Genomic DNA, 12,784 nt, shown 5'->3' with positions numbered 1-12,784 from the left:
TCACTGACCCACTCACCCACTCCGTCATCCACCCCCCCAACCCCCAACCCACCCATCCATCTACTCAGCCACCCATTCTCCCACACATCCTCATATCCAACCACCCATCCATCCATCCATCCATCTGTCCGTCCATCCATCCATCCATCCATCCGTCTGTCCATCCGTCCATCCATCCATCCATCCATCCATCCAACCATCCATCACACCCCTCCCTTCATTCTTCCATCTGCCACCCATGCACTCCCCCACTTACCCGTTAGCCCAGTAAACGTTTCTGAGCACTGCCTACCAGCCGTGCCATGCAGCTGGACCTGAGACCAGCGTGTGAATGAAATCCCAGGCTCTGTGGCCCATGACAAGCAACCTTTGCATACCCTCAGCCTTTTCACTGGACTTCGGAGGGCCTCCCATTGCCAAGGACACCACACCGCCTCCACGCAGCTCTCATGAAGAGGCAGCTCTTTCTCCCTGGCTCCGGGTATGGCAGGAGCCAGGGACATGGTTGGATTTCCTCTTGATTCCAAGATATGCTGCATTCAGATGAGGCTCAGTGTGAGTGGTGCCCCCCCCCCCCCATCACTCTCCTGTGCTGCTCTCCAGCCCCCTGGCCTTATTCTCTTGAAGTGGGCACAGCCTCATAGCCTACCTGACGGCCATGCTGCCACCACGTGGGGGCATTCCTGGCCCCAACATGGGGTTGTCTCCAGGGGCTTTTGCACTTCAGCTACCCAATGCCTCAGTCACACCATGGACTGGGCCATCATCTGGATGTGCACAACCTCTAGAACTGGACACCCCAACACACTCTCCCAGACCACCAGCTCTCACTCCCCCACCTGCTCCAGCTTCTGCACTCTGAGCCCAGGGCAGCCCTGGAGTCCTGGCCCCTCCAGTTCCTCATCCGTGAGCCTCTCCTCATCTCCATTCCTCCCTCCCGCTTGGAGCCCAGAGCCAGCTCATGAGGACGCCTGCACGTGTGCCTCAGCATTTCTGCAGCCCTGCCCTTCCTCCTTCCTGTCCAGCTCAGCTCCATGAAGCTGTTTTTTTTTTTTTTTTAATTATTTTCTGAATTTTCAGTTTCTCTTAAAGGGGGAGGAGAGAAAAGAGAGGGAGAATTTTTCATTTGCAGTTCATTCCCTAAATGCCTGCAACAGCCAGGACTGGGCCAGGCCAAAGTTAGGAGGCTGGAACACCATCGAGGTCTCCCAAGTATTTAGCCATTATCTTCCTCCTCCCAGCATGCCCATCAGCTGGAAGGTGAATGGGAAGTGCTGTGGGCAAGACTTGAAAGAGACACTCTGGTATGGAATGTGGGTGTCCCAAGACACCAGAGCCTGTCCCTGGAGTGAATTTGTCAAGCCAACTCTTTATGGAAGGAGAACATACTTGCTGTTGCAAACATTTTCTTATAACATTTCACCTTATTATAAAAGTATGTTATTGTATCTGTTTGTGTTTTCTGAAAAGATGTATTTATTTATTTGAAAGGCAGAGTTACACAGAAAGTGAGAGGAGAGACGAGAGAGGTCTTCCATCTGCTGGTTCACTCCCCAAATGGCTGCAATTGCTGGAGCTGGACCAATCTGAAGCCAGGATCCAGAAGCTTCTTCTGAGTCTCCCATGTGGGTGCAGGGACTCAAACACTCCAGCCATCCTCCACTGCTTTCCCAGGCCATAAGCAGAAAGCTGGATCAGAAGAGGAGCAACCAGAACTCAAACTAGCACCCGTATGGGATGCCGGCATTGCAGACAGTGGCTTAATCCACTATGACACAAAGCTGGCCTACTGTTTGTGTTTTTAAGATCTTAATTTCATAATTTGAGATTCATAAAAAAGTTGTCAGAATACAAACACTCCTATATACCCCTTACCCAAATCCTTAAAATGTTACCAACATTTCACCATATTTGCTTTCTCAATCTGTCAGGCTGCCTGTCTGTGTGTGTGTGTGTCTGTGTGTGTGTGTTTGTGCATATGTACGTGCATATTATGTATGTGTATAATTTTTCCCTGAACCGTTTGGAGTTAAATTGGTTGTATGAGCTTTCTTTATCCATGGGAACCACCATTGTGCATTTCCTAAAGGACGAAGTGGCACACTGGTAGAAATCAGGGAGTTAGCCTCAGACACAGGGACCTGTGTTTGTATGACCCTCACCTTTGGCTGTTTGAGGTTCAGCAGCAGAGCCAAGCAGTTGAGAGCTTATCTTCCACAAGTTCAAGAAGCAGCCACCTGGCCCTGTCCGAGAGAGCTTGCCTGGCTCCGGTCCAGGGCTGAGCCACCCACAGAACACTTTGTGCGAAGGGAGCTGTTCTGTGGACCACGTTGTCCGAGCCACGCAGCTGCCTAGCACCTGGGATGCAGCCACTGGGGCTGAGAGGCTGCACTTTTTCGTTCAATTTTAATTTGTTTAAATTTAAATCAAAATACCCAGTATTTTATTTATATATATTCCCACATACAAAATACCCAGCGTGTTATTTGGTTGTGTGCTTCCCCCCCCCCTCCCTCCCTTCTCTCCTCCCTTCCTCTATTCCTTCCTTCTTTTGTTATTTGAGAGAGACATCAAGAGAGTGAGAGCACTCGCTCCAGTTGTTGGTCACTCCCAAATAGTCCACAGTGGTTGCAGTGGGGAACTCAATCCAGGCCTCCCACGAGGGTGGCAGGAACCCAGTCGCCTGAGCCATCACCACTGCCTCCTGGGGTCTGCGTCAGCAGGAAGCTGCAGTCCAGGGCTGGAGCTGGGGTCAAACCCAGGTACCCAGATATGGGGTGCCTCCTTTTGAACTTTATAAAAATGCTTTCATTCTGTGGCAGCCTTTGGCAACTTGCTTTTCTCATTCAGTGTTCTATTATGCTGTTTTGTGATGGCTGACTGAAGCTGTTAAAAGACAAATCATGGGGGTCATTGTTTTGCATTGAGTTCCCGCACTAGGCCCTAACAGAGCAGATCAAACCAAAATGCTAAATGCCACGTAATCAAATGGAAACTTTAAGGAAGCAGGTGGATCCCCAAATAGCCCAATCTTCCCTGAAAGCAGGAGATCCCAGTGTACCTGAGACAGTGTCTTAAGGAAGTGCTCTTTGTTCTGGCAGCTCCTCTGCCGGGTATAAAACCAAAGGAACCGAGATCTGTGTGTGGCGGAGATACATGCACTCCTGTGTCCATTGCAGCACTGTTCACGGTAGTCAACACACACAGTCAATTGAGGCTCCTGTAAGGGGATGAAGGGATAAAAACAACGGGTGTAGGGACCAGCGCTGTGGCATAGCTGGTAAAGCTGCTGCCTGCCGTGCCGGCATCCCATACGGGCGCTGGTTTGATTCCTGGTGCCCCGCTTCCGATCCAGCTCTCTGCTATGGCCTAGGAAAGCAGTGGAAGATGGCCCAAGTGTTTGGACACCTTCCCCCGTGTGGGAGACCTGAAGGAAGCTCCTGGCTCCTGGCTTCGGATTGGCACAGCTCTGGCCGTTGTAGCCCTCTGGGAAGTGAGCCAGTGGATGGAAGACACCTCTCTCTGTCTCTCTGTAACTCTGCCTTTCAAATAAATAAATAAATCTTAAAAAAAAGAAAAGAAAATGAGCACATACACAGTCAAGTACTCTTCAACCATAAAAAAGATGAAAATCCTGTCCACTGTGACAACAGGGATGGACTGGGAGGACATCATGTTAAGTGAAATAAACCAGGCGAGCGCACAGGACAAAGACTGTACAGCCTCACTCGTGTGTGGTCTTGTGCTGGTTACCAGAGGCATGGAGGGCTAGGGGAAATGGGAAGATGCTGGGTAAAGGATACGTCATTGGAGTTGGAGCTGTGGCTTAGTGGGTTAGGTAGCTGCGTGCGGTGTTGGCATCCCATATGGGTGCTGGTTCAAGTCCTGGCTGCTCCATTTCTGATGCAGCTCCCTGATGATAGCCTTTGTCCATAACTCTGCCTCTCAAATAAATAAATAAATCTTTAAAAAAATGGATACATAACTACAGTTAGCAGGAGGACTATTTAAAACCTTGTCCAGGGGCCAGCACTGTGGCATAGTGGTAAAGCCGCCACCTGCAGTGCTGGTATCCCATACGGGCGCTGGTTCGAGTCCTGGCTGCTCCACTTCCCATCCACTCTCTGCTCTGGCATGGGAAAGCAGTGGAAGATGGCCCAAGTCCTTGGACCCCTGCACCCATGTGGGAGATCCAGAAAAAGCTCCTGGCTCCTGGCTGTGGATGGGTGCAGTTCTCGCCATTGCAGCCATTTGGGAAGTGAACCAGCAGATGGAAGACCTTTCTCTCTCTCTCTCTCTCCTTCCCCCTCTGTGTAACTCTTACTTTTTTTTTTTGACAGGCAGAGTAGACAGTGAGAGAGAGAGAGACAGAGAGAAAGGTCTTCCTTTGCTATTGGTTCACCCTCCAATGGCCGCCGCAGCCGGCGCGCTGCAGCCGGCGCACCGTGCTGATCCGATGGCATGAGCCAGGTACTTATCCTAGTCTCCCATGGGGTGCAGGGCCCAAGCACTTGGGCCATCCTCCACTGCACTCCCTGGCCACAGCAGAGAGCTGGCCTGGAAGAGGGGCAACCGGGACAGAATCCGGCGCCCCGACCGGGACTAGAACCCGGTGTGCTGGCGTCGCAAGGTGGAGGATTAGCCTAGTGAGCCGTGGCGCCGGCCTTGTAACTCTTACTTTAAAATAAATAAATAAATTAAAAAAAAAGTTGTCCAGAACAGGCAAATTCACAGAGCCAGAAATCAGGGAAGTGACTGCCAGAGGCCAAGGGGTGAGGAAGAAGATGTAGGGCAGTAACTACTAATGGTTATGGGGTTTTCTTTCTTTTTATTATTATTTTATTTATTTGAAAGACAGAGTTACAGAAAGAGAGAGAGAGACTGCATGAATAGGAGAGCTCTTCCATCACTCCCCAAATGCCTTCAACAACCAGGGCTGGACTAGGTTGAAGCCAAGAGCCCGGAGCTCTATGGGGGTCTTCCCCATGCACAGCAGGGACCCAAGTCCTTGAGCCACTGTCTGCCGCCTCCCAGGGTCTGCACTAGCAGGAAGCTGGATCAAAAGCAGGACTTGAACTAAGGTATTCCCATATGGGATGATGGTGGCTAACCCTACCACTCCACAATGCCCACTCTGGTGTTTATTTGTTTTGGGTGAGAAAAAAATGTAAAACTGATTGTGGTGATGGTTGCCCAACTCTGTGATCATGCTGAGGACCCCTGGATTACAGTTTCAGGAGGTGAATTACGTGATATGTGAATTGTATTTCAATAAAGCTGCTTTATGGACTCATTGAATGGCAGATGCCCTGAACAGCACTCTGGCCTCAGAATCAGCCTTGAAGGCATGTGGATCTGGCTCTAGAGCCCATGAGAGTATTTTAGGCATGGAAAGCCAAGAACTCTGGCAAACAAACAAACAAACAAACAAACAAAAAACAAAAAACAAAACCCTAAATGAAAGATCTCTGCGAGTGAGATCCCAGTGGAAAGAACGGGCCATCAAAGAAGGAGGTACCTTTCTCTGAAGGGAGGAGAGAACCTCCACTTTGACTATGACCTTGTCTAAACATGATAAGAGTTGGTGAACTCAAAAGGCTTCCATAGCCTTGGCAACTCATGACTGGAGCCCAGGGAGATTACTGATGCCATAAACAAGAGTGTCAATTTGTTAAGTCAACAACAGGAGTCACTGTGCACTTACTCCTCATGTAGGATCTCGGTCCTTAATGTGCTGTACACTGTGATTTAATGCTATAACTAGTACTCAAACAGTATTTTTCGCTTTGTGTTTCTATGTGGGTGCAAACTGTTGAAATCTTTATTTAATATATACTAAACTGATCTTCTATATATAAGATAAATGAAAATGAATCTCGATGTTAGTAGAAGAGGAGAAGGAACGAGAAAGGGGAGGGTTGTGGGTGGGAGGGAAGTTATGGGGGGGGAAGCCATTGTATTCTACAAGCTGTACTTTGGAAATTTATATTCATTAAATAAAAGTTAAAAAAAGAAAAAAAATAAAGCTGCTTTATGAAAAATAAATGAGTAATAAAAAAGAAGGTCCCTTCTGCCTTCACTCTTACAGAAAAGTAACCTGATGTGAATAAATCAGTTTGCTCCTACTATTGTGTTTCCTTGTTTGCATCTCACAAAACCCTGTGTTACTGTTGCCTGACAGCAGCCCTCACTCTGTTTGGTAGAATAGAGGTTACCGTGACTGAAGAATGCCAAAGAAAAGTCAGATCTATAAGTAAATTTATTGTAACTTTGTCTTTTGACAAACACACTCATTTTTCATTTATATAGATCACTGTTTGGCTATACTAAAAATTAATGTCACCCACTTCTTGTTAGTGGCCATTGGGGTGTTTTCCAATTTCTTCTTGCTTCTAGAACGTTCTTAGACATCTTTCCTGTTGCACAAGCTCCCATGTTTCTTTAGAAGGAGAACTGCTGTGTAAGTGGGAGATGCACATGCTTAAACTTACAAGAAATACCCTCCTGTTTCCCAAAATGCTTGTACTAATTTACATTCCTACCGGGTGAGTGTGAGTATTCTTATTGATCCGGAGCCTAGCCAACCCTTGGTGGTGTCAGCTGTCTTCATTTTTTTGCTTTCTTCATTTCGTGGGTGTTAAATTGTCTCATGTTGCCTCAATCTGCATTTTCCTTGATTATGAATGGAGCTGATCTTCTCATCTGTTGATTGGTCTTTCATGTCCCACTTCCGAGAAATGCCTGTTCCTGTCTTTTGCTCATGTTTGCAGCTGGCTCATGTTTGCATGTTGCAAATAGCTTCTTCCGCTTGGTGGTCTTGTTTTCTTTCTAAGGGCTTTATTTATTTTAATGTAATTGAATTTAGAATATGTCTTAGGGGTTGGCACCTTTTTCCTTTGTCAAAAGAAGACTTTCTTGTTCTGAGACTGTAAGGATACTCTCCTATATTTTCTTCTATGAGCTTCAAAGTTGTGTCATTCATATTTAAGTCTTTAATCCATATGAAGAGGTAATATTTATGGTTTGGAGAAAGGATCCAATTTCACTGTTTTTTACGTGGATATCCAACCTCTCACTTATCAGATAGTTCCTCTGCTCACCAGTGATCTGCAATGCCATTTCTGTCTTTGCCATTTAACAGATTTCTACATTTCATGGTTTATTCCTATTGGAATATTCTATTCCATTGATCTATTTGATCATCCCAGTGTCAGTCCCATACTATCCCAAATATTTTATCTTTCTAAGTCTATAATTGGGAGAGGAAGTACCCTCACCATTCTCTCTCTCTTTTTTAAATATTTATTTATTTGAAAGTCAGAGTTACACAGAGAGAGAAGGAGAGGCAGAGAGAGAGAGAGAGAGATTGAGAGAGAGGTCTTCCATCCGCTGGTTCACTCCCCAGACGGCCGCAACGGCCGGAACTGTGCTGATCCGAAGCCAGGAGCCAGGAGCTTCCTCTGGGCCTCCCACGTGGGTGCAGGAGCCCAAGGACTTGGGCCATCCTCTATTGCTTTTCCGGGCCATAGCAGAGAGCTGGATCGGAAGTGGAGCAGCTGGATCTCGAACCGGCGTCCATATGGAATGCTGGCACTTCAGGCCAGGGCGTTAACCTGTTGTGCCACAGCTCCGGCCCCGATTTTCCCTTTTTCTAATAGTGTCTATTATTGTGCTTTTGTTCTTCTAAGAAATATTAGAATTCATTGGTCTAGATCCACAAAAAATCTGTTATGATTGGAGTTGCATTGACTTTGCAGATGAATTTAGAGGGACATTGTTAAATACATCATTAAACTCTTATCCATGAAAGATTTAAAAAAATTTTTTAATTGTCTTTAAAGTATATGACTCTCTCCACCCAGTTCTCAAACATCTTTTGTTAGTTCCTCCCATACTTATTTCTATTTGCAATTCAAGATGATAAATATTTTTAAAAGTACACCTCCTAAATTCTATTTTTTCTCCTATAGGAAAAGATAACTTTCTCTTTTCTTTTTATTACAGTGTTTAAAAAGTCAAAGGGCTGACCCTGTGGAGTAGCATGTAAAGGTGCCTCCTGCAGCACCAGCATCCTATATGGGCAATGGTTCAAGTCCCAGCTGCTCCACTTTCAATCCAGCTCCTGGCTAATGGCCTGGGAAAGCAGTAGAAGATGGCCCAAATGCTTGGGTCCCTGCACCCGCATGGGAGACCTGGAAGAAGCTCCTGGATCCTGGCTTCAGATTGGCCCAGCTCTGGCCTTTGCAGCCACTTTGGGAGTGAATCAGTGGATTGAAAATCTCTTTCCCCCTCTTTCTCTCTATAAATCTGCCTTTCAAATAAATAAATAAATATTTTTTTAAAAAAATGGTCTAGAAACTTTGTTAAATTTATTCTAATACTTATTGTTTTTTTGGTTCCTATGTAAATAAACATGTAATTCACATTTCTTCCCTTTCAATCTTTATGTTGTATTTCATTTTTTGTCATACTATCCTGGCTGGAATGCTAGTTTGGCTTTGAAGAGAAACAGTGGTAGTGGGCATCTCTGTGTTTCTATTATGCATTTATTTACTCATTGATTTGAGAGGCAGAGAGATAAAGAGACAGAGAGATCAGCCATCTATCTGTTGGAGTTAGGCCAGGCTGAAGCTGGGAGCTGGTAACTCAATCTGGGTCTCTCACAGGGGTGATAGGGCCCCAAAAGCTTGAGCCTCACGTGCTACCTCCCAGCGTGTTCATTAGCAGGAAGCTGGAGTCAGGAGCAGAGCTGGGGCCTGAACCCAGGTACTCTGACTTGGAATGTGAGCACCGTAACCTCCAGGCCAAGCAACAGCCAGTGTCGTTCCATGATTTTAAAGAGGATGTTAGTATTCCCTTTAGAGTGATGCTTTTCTAGAGCTGTTGGGTAGATAACCTTTATTGTTCAGGAAATTCCCCTTCCATTCCTAGTTTGCTGAGAGCTTTTATTTTGTTTATTTATTTATTTAAAATGAGGGATTTATTTATTTGAAAGAGAGAAGGTGAGACAGAGAGAAAGAGAGAGAGAAATCTTCCATCTGCTGGTTCACTTCCAAAAAGGCCACAACAACCAGGGTGGGCCAGCCCAAAACCAGGAGCCAGGAGCTTCCTCCGGGTATCCTATGTGGGTGGCAGGGGCCCAGGGACTTGGGCCATCCTCTGCTGCTTTCCCAGGCGCATCAGCAGGGAGTTGCATCAGAAGTGGAGCAGCCAGGACTCAAACAGGCACCCAAATGGAATGCTGGCGCTGGAGGTGGTGGCTTAACCTGCTGCACCATAGCGCCCGTCCCTGCTGAGAGTTTTTCAAGAAAAATCCCGAGTTAAATAATATCAAACACTTCTGCATCTGTTGAGAAGACAGTTAATCACAGTGTAACGCACATTTCAAAATTGCTAAGTGCATATTTCAAATGTTCTTGCTACGAAAAATGATAAGTATTTGAGTTGATGGCTATGTTAGATGGATTTAATTATTCCCAATCATAAATCATTCATAAGTCAGAATGTCAATTTGTACCTCATAAATATGTGCAATTATAAATTGTCAGTTTACAATAAAATAAAAAAGTCTTAAAAAGAAAACAGCGTTTTTCTCGATTGGCTTGTTGATGGGCGCCTCCACTTACAGACTCAGGCACTGGAGCCGCTTTGCTGTTCCAGCTTGGCCATGGATCATGTTTAGGCATTGCGGGTTCAGGCTGTGATTACCCTGTGTGGGACTCGAGTGTCCAAGCTCCCGAGTGAAGCCAGCCCGCCACACCCGTTCTCCTCGTGTCCTTGTTAGGTTTTGGGGTCAAGGTTACACTGGGCTCTTCCGTTCTTTGCAGGCGTTTGTGGTGGCTGGAGGGAGCTGTTCCCGACACAGAGTGGCTCACAGCATACACCTCCAGCTCTCTAATCTCTTTCTCATCTGCACGTTGGCTCCTCTTGTATTTTTTAATAACAATTCCCAGGGACTTCTCTCTTTTATTCAGATCAATTTTGCCAGGGGTTTGTCTGTTTATGAGTCTTCTCAAAAACCAATTTTTGGCTCTGCTGATTTTGTTTCCTATTGCCTCTTTGCTTGAAATAATTAATTTCTCTCCTTAGCTTTATTACTACTTCCTTTGGGCTTATTCTATGGTGCTTCTTACCACTTCTCAAGTTTGAAGCTTCGCTTATTTATAGTTTGGCTACAATTTCAAGGCTCTGCATTGTATCAGAAGCACTATTTTGCTTTATCTCACAGTTTTAAATTTATTTTTAATTGACATATAATAATTATACATGTTTGGGGGTACAGTGTGAGATTTTGATACATGTACGGATTGCGTGATGATCAAATCAGGGTAATTAGCAAATCCATCACCTCAAACACTTATTGTTTCTTTGTATTGGGAACATTCAAAATCCTGGCTTATAGCTATTTGGAAATATGCACTAAATTATTGTTAACCAGGGGTGGGTTCAGCTGCCGCTTGGGGTGTCCACATCCCTGTCAGCTATATCCACTTTGGATCCAGTTTCCTGCTAACGCATCCCGGAAGGCAGCAGATGATGGCTCGAGTGCTTGGGCTCCTGCTGCCCCTGGTAGAGACCTGGAGAGAATTCTGGGCTCCTAGCTTTAACCCGGTCCGGTCCTGGCTGTTGTGGGCACTTGGGGAGTAAATCAGCAGCTCCCCCCCCCCCTTTTCTCCCCTATCTCTGTCACTCTGCCTTTCAAATAAAAAAATAAATCTTAAAAATCTATTATTAGCTATAGTACCCCTACTGTGCTATAGAACACTAGAATTTAATCATCCTCTTTGTATTTTTGTACCCAGTAACCAGCCCTTGTCTAGCCTCCACTCTCCCAGCTCCTGGTAACCACTACTCTACTCTCCACTTCTTCAAAAAGTTGTTTGTTTATTTATTCATTTTCATTTTATTTGAAAGGGAGTGGTGGTGGGGGAGGCAGGAAGGGGGGGGAGTGAGAGAGAGGGAGAAAGAGAGAAAGTTCCACTTGCTGGTTTACTTCCAAATGCCCCCAGTAGCCAGGGCTGGTCCAGATGGGAGCCAGAAACCTAGAGCTCCATTAGGGTCTCCCATATGGGTGGCATGGGCCCAGGTACTTGGGCTATCACTTGGGGCCTCCAAGGGTATGCACTGGCAGGAGCTGGATTAGAATTGGAGGAGTTAGGACTCGAACCAGGCACTCTGATATGGGATGTTGGCATTCTAGCCACAGCTTCAGCTGCCGAGCCGGGTGCCCGCCCCCACTCTCCACTTCCGTGAGATCAGCTTCCACGCGTGGGTCTCACGTTTTGATAGACACTGTTTTCATTATCATTCTGCTCTGTTTTTGAATTTCCAATATGATTTCTTCTTTGACTCACACATTACTTGAAGAAGGCTTTAACATTTCCAAATGTATGTGAATGTCGAATTGATCTGTTTCTAATTTAAATACACTGCAGTCAGAGAACACGACCCGTCTGATGATGGTTCTTTGGGCTCAGACTCACTTTACAACTTAGTACGTGGCCAATAAAAATTTAAAAAAGTGTGCTTGAGAGGTTTAGTCTCTAACTATCAGATGGAGTGTCCCATACATTTCCTTAAATCTTTCTTGTTATGTGGTTCAGATCCTCTTTGACTAATTTCCTGCCTCCCAATCATGGAGAGGGAGTTTTAAAATCTGCCCCCTAGTGTCCTGGTACAGTGGGCTCAGCTGCCATCTGCAATGCCGGCATCCTATATCAGAGTGCTGGTTCGAGTCCTGGCTGCTCCACTTCCAACCCAGCTCCCCGCTGTTGTGCTTGGAAAGCAGAAGGTAGGACAAGTGCTTAGCCCCTGCCACTCATGTGAGAGACCTGCATGGAGTTTCTGTCTCCTGGCTTTGGCCTGGCTCAGCTCTGGCTGTTGTGGCCATTCAGAGAGTGAACCAGAAGATGGAAGCACCTTCCTCTCTCTCTTGTTCTGTCATTCACCCTTTTAAATAAATAAATAAATAAATTTTTTTAAAAAACTGCCCCCATGAGAGAGGTCTTGTCTCATGAGTTCTATCAATTTTGTATTGTAATTTCTAATTTTTGAAGATATTTTATTTAATCCATGCAGATTTCAAATTACTTCTCCCAGAAAACAGTGAATTTTTAATCTTTAGGTACTGATCTTTTCTGTCCCTAATAATGCTTTTCATTTTTTTTAATATTGATTGATTTGAAAGAGTGACAGAGAGAGGCAGCAACAAAGAGAGAGAGAGAGAGAGAGCGAGAGAGCATTTCCATTCTCTGGTTCACTCCCCAAATGTCTGCAAAAGCCAGGGCTGAGCCAGGCCAAAACCAGGAGCCAAGAACTCCATCCTGGCCTAGCGCATGGTGGCAGGACCGCAGGTACTTGAGCCATCATCCACTGCCTCCCCAGCTGCACTGACAAGAAGCTGGATTGCAGCAGAGTAGCGGGGACTTGAACCATGCACTCTGCAGGTGCCCCAGGCGGCGTTTTAAGCACTGTGCTAGACACTTGCCAGTAGCTGTTCTTCAAACACCTGTCTCTTCGTATTTCAGTTGTGTCACTGTACACAGCAAACAACTGGATTTTAAAAAATCCAAACTCTCTCTATCTGCATATTTATAATTCTTAAGTTTATCGTGACTGTTTTATATTTGTCCTATGTTTATGATCTTTCTTCTATTTTTCCCCCTATGCTTTCTCCCCCAACTTTCTTGCTTCTCTACCGTTGCATTGACTTTGCTTCTTATTCCATCCTTTCCTATTGATTTGGAGTCTATATGCTGTTTATTTCTGGTGGTTGCTTTAGCAA

At 45.6% G+C, this 12,784-nt stretch overlaps 1 long non-coding RNA gene across 1 annotated transcript; it reads left to right on the top strand.

Annotated features, from left to right (window-relative positions):
- Positions 1-6,453: 6,453 nt before the first annotated feature.
- LOC138850326 (uncharacterized) lies at positions 6,454-8,347 on the top strand. Its single transcript, XR_011390041.2, has 2 exons — positions 6,454-6,545; positions 8,005-8,347. It is a non-coding gene; the product is annotated as an uncharacterized LOC138850326 (long non-coding RNA).
- The last annotated feature ends 4,437 nt before the right edge of the window (positions 8,348-12,784 follow it).

The sequence above is a fragment of the Oryctolagus cuniculus genome, chromosome 7 (genome assembly GCF_051225735.1).
Source record: "Oryctolagus cuniculus isolate XC-2025 breed Fujian yellow rabbit chromosome 7, ASM5122573v1, whole genome shotgun sequence".
Classification (NCBI taxonomy): Eukaryota; Metazoa; Chordata; class Mammalia; order Lagomorpha; family Leporidae; genus Oryctolagus; species Oryctolagus cuniculus.
The sequence above is the reverse complement of the archived record's forward strand: the minus strand, read 5'-3'. Positions and strand labels throughout refer to the sequence as shown.